The sequence below is a fragment of the Oncorhynchus masou genome, unplaced genomic scaffold (assembly GCF_036934945.1).
Source record: "Oncorhynchus masou masou isolate Uvic2021 unplaced genomic scaffold, UVic_Omas_1.1 unplaced_scaffold_3477, whole genome shotgun sequence".
Classification (NCBI taxonomy): domain Eukaryota; kingdom Metazoa; phylum Chordata; class Actinopteri; order Salmoniformes; family Salmonidae; genus Oncorhynchus; species Oncorhynchus masou.
Window position 1 is genome coordinate 23,375 of NW_027009885.1, and position 4,126 is coordinate 27,500.

The following is a 4,126-nucleotide window of genomic DNA, read 5'->3' on the forward strand; positions in this document are numbered from 1 at the left end:
CTGGATGGGCGAGCAGGTGCGGGCAGTGATCAATTGAATAGCATGCATTTAGTTTTACTTGCATGTAAGAGCAGTTGGAGGCCACGGAAGGAGAGTTGTATGGCATTGAAGCTCGTCTGGAGGTTAGTTAACACAGTGTCCAAGGAGTGGCCAGAAGTATACAGAATGGTCAAATCAGATTTTATTTGTCACATACACATGGTTAGCAGATGTTAATGCGAGTGTAGCGAATGGTACAGAATGGTGACGTCTGCGTAGAGGAGGATCAGAGAATCACCAGCAGCAAGAGCAACATCATTGATGTATACAGAAAAGAGAGTCGGCCCGAGAATTGAACCCTGTGGCACCCCCATAGAGACGGCCAGAGGTCTGGACAACAGGCCCTCCGATTTGACACTCTGAACTCTGTCAGAGAAGTAGTTGGTGAACCAGGCGAGGCAATCATTTGAGATACCAAGGCTGTCGAGTCTGCTGATAAGAATGTGGTGATTGACAGATCCAAAAGCCTTGGTGATGCACAGTAATGTATCTTATCGATGGCGGTTAAGATATCGTTTAGGACCTTGAGCGCGGCTGTGGTGCACCCATGACCAGCTCTGAAACCAGATTGCATAGTGGAGAGGGTACGGTGAGATTCGAAATGGTCAGTAATCTGTTTGTTAACTTGGCTTTTGAAGACCCTAGAACGACAGGGTAGGATAGATATAGGTCTGTAGAAGTTTGGGTCTAGAGTGTCACCCCATTTGAAGAGGGGATGACCGCGGCAGCTTTCCGATCTTTGGGAATGAATCGGTCATTCCAATGAATCGGTCGACCTCTAGTATACAGTACTCTGTAGAGTATAGCTATGTTGTCATCAGTATTCTCTGTAGAGTATAGCTATGTTGTCATCATTGTATTCTGTGGAGTATAGTCCTGGTGTCATCAGTGTATTCTGTGGAGTATAGTCCTGGTGTCATCAGTGTACTCTGTGGTGTATAGTCCTGTTGTCATCAGTGTACTCTGTGGAAAATGATGTGTTAAAACTCATTTCATGATCTTATTTTTCACATTTGACCAATCAGATCAACTCTGAAAAAGATCTGATGTGAAAAGATCTGATGTGATTGGTCAAAAGAACCAATTAGTGGAAAGCAGATCAGAACTGGGCTTCCTGTGTAAACGGTGTCCTGTCTTGTCTCTCTCTCTCTCCCTCTCTCTGCAGGAGTGGGACACAGAGTTAGAGCGTACGGCCGAGGAGTGGGCTGAGACTTGTCTTTGGGAACACGGTCCGGCTGGTCTGCTCCCCCAGATAGGACAGAACCTGGGAGCGCACTGGGGATGGTAAACAGGGACATGGTTGAATGATTCATTGATTGATCGGTGAACAAATGAAACATGACATTGATTTTTGCTGTATTCGCATGTGACAACGCAGCAACAACATTGCATCCCCATAAAGACATATTTTCAGTATATTATATTGTATGTTTGTATTGAGTAATGAAACACAAAACCATTGCATATCTGTGAGAACTCTGAACGTTCCAAATGGCACCTTATTTACTATTGGCCCTGGCCATAGGGCTCTGGTCTAAAGTAGTGCACTATATAGGGAATAGGGTGCCATAGGGCTCTGGTCTAAAGTAGTGCACTATATAGGGAATAGGGTGTCATAGTGCTCTGGTCTAAAGTAGTGCACTATATAGGGAATAGGGTGTCATAGGGTTCTGGTCTAAAGTAGTGCACTATATAGGGAATAGGGTGCCATAGGGCTCTGGGCTAAAGTTGTGCACTATATAGGGAATAGGGTGCCATAGGGCTCTGGGCTAAAGTTGTGCACTATATAGGGAATAGGGTGCTATAGGGCTCTGGTCTAAAGTAGTGCACTATATAGGGAATAGGGTGCCATAGGGCTCTGGTCTAAAGTAGTGCACTATATAGGGAATAGGGTGCCATAGGGCTCTGGTCTAAAGTAGTGCACTATATAGGGAATAGGGTGCCATAGGGCTCTGGTCTAAAGTAGTGCACTATATAGGGAATAGGGTGCCATAGGGCTCTGGTCTAAAGTAGTGCACTATATAGGGAATAGGGTGCCATAGGGCTCTGGTCTAAAGTAGTGCACTATATAGGGAATAGGGTGCCATAGGGCTCTGGTCTATAGTAGTGCACTATATAGGGAATAGGGTGCCATAGGGCTCTGGTCTAAAGTAGTGCACTCTATAGGGAATAGGGTTCCATAGGGCTCTAGTCTAAAGTAGTGCACTATATAGGGAATAGGGTGTCATAGGGTTCTGGTCTAAAGTAGTGCACTATATAGGGAATAGGGCCCCATAGGGCTCTGATCTAAAGTAGTGCACTATATAGGGAATAGGGCCCCATAGGGCTCTGATCTAAAGTAGTGCACTATATAGGGAATAGGGTCCCATAGGTCTCTGATCTAAAGTAGTGCACTATATAGGGAATAGGTCTCTGGTCTAAAGTAGTGCACTATATAGGGAATAGGGTCCCATAGGGCTCTGGCCTAAAGTAGTGCACTATATAGGGAATAGGGTCCCATAGGGCTCTGATCTAAAGTAGTGCACTATATAGGGAATAGGTCCCATAGGGCTCTGATCTAAAGTAGTGCACTATATAGGGAATAGTGCCCCATAGGTCTCTGATCTAAAGTAGTGCACTATATAGGGAATATGTCTCTGGTCTAAAGTAGTGCACTATATAGGGAATAGGGTCCCATAGGGCTCTGGCCTAAAGTAGTGCACTATATAGGGAATAGGGTCCCATATGGCTCTGATCTAAAGTAGTGCACTATATAGGGAATAGGGCCCCATAGGGCTCTGATCTAAAGTAGTGCACTATATAGGGAATAGGGTCCCATAGGGCTCTGGCCTAAAGTAGTGCACTATATAGGGAATAGGGCCCCATAGGGCTCTGATCTAAAGTAGTGCACTATAAGGAATAGGGCTCTGGTCTAAAGTAGTGCACTACATAGGGAATAGGGTCCACTATATAGGGAATAGGGTCCCATAGGGTTCTGGTCTAAAGCAGTGCACTATATAGGAAATAGGAACCCATAGGGCTCTGGTCTAAAGTAGTGCACTATATAGGGAATAGGGTGCCATAGTGCTCTGGTCTAAAGTAGTGCACTACATAGGGAATAGGGCCCCATTTGAAACATAATCCTGTCCTTGTAAAAGTTACATGTATCAGTGTATGTCTGTGTCCAGGCCACGCCCCCCTACTTCCCATGTGCAGGCCTGGTATGATGAGGTGAAGGACTATTCCTTCCCTTACCCCCAGGAATGTGACCCCTACTGCCCCTTTAGATGTTCCGGCCCGGTCTGCACACACTACACACAGGTAGGCAGCAGATCAAACCAAAAGTCAGAAAATAGGGGGAAACATACCATTTTAAAAACTTGTAACTCATTATTAACTTAACAAGGCTAACATGTTTATCGGGCGCCATCTGATCTCTCTGTGTGTGTGTGTGTGTGTGTGTGTGTGTGTGTGTGTGTGTGTGTGTGTGTGTGTGTGTGTGTGTGTGTGTGTGTGTGTGTGTGTGTGTGTGTGTGTGTGTGTGTGTGTGTGTGTGTGTGTGTGTGTGTGTGTGTGTGTGTGTGTAGTTGGTGTGGGCCACCAGCAGCAGGATAGGCTGTGCCATCAACATTTGCTACAACATGAACGTGTGGGGTCAGAACTTGGCTAAAGCTGTTTACCTGGTCTGCAACTACTCACCCAAGTAAGACCCTTAGATAGGGGTTACACCTGACTCAATGGGTTAGATAGGGGTTAAACCTGACTCAATGGGTTAGATAGGGGTTACACCTGACTCAATGGGTTAGATAGGGGTTACACCTGACTCAATGGGTTAGATAGGGGTTACACCTACTCAATGGGTTAGATAGGGTTACACCTGACTCAATGGGTTAGATAGGGGTTACACCTGACTCAATGGGTTAGATAGGGGTTACACCTGACTCAATGGGTTAGATAGGGGTTACACCTGACTCAATGGGTTAGATAGGGGTTACACCTGACTCAATGGGTTAGTTAGGGGTTAAACCTGACTCAATGGGTTAGATAGGGGTTACACCTGACTCAATGGGTTAGTTAGGGGTTACACCTGACTCAATGGGTTAGGTAG

At 45.7% G+C, this 4,126-nt stretch overlaps 1 pseudogene; it reads left to right on the forward strand.

The window, feature by feature from the left end:
* The first annotated feature begins 230 nt into the window (after positions 1 to 230).
* LOC135534480 (cysteine-rich secretory protein LCCL domain-containing 1-like) overlaps positions 231 to 4,126 on the forward strand; it is a 13,956-nt pseudogene continuing 10,060 nt past the window's right edge.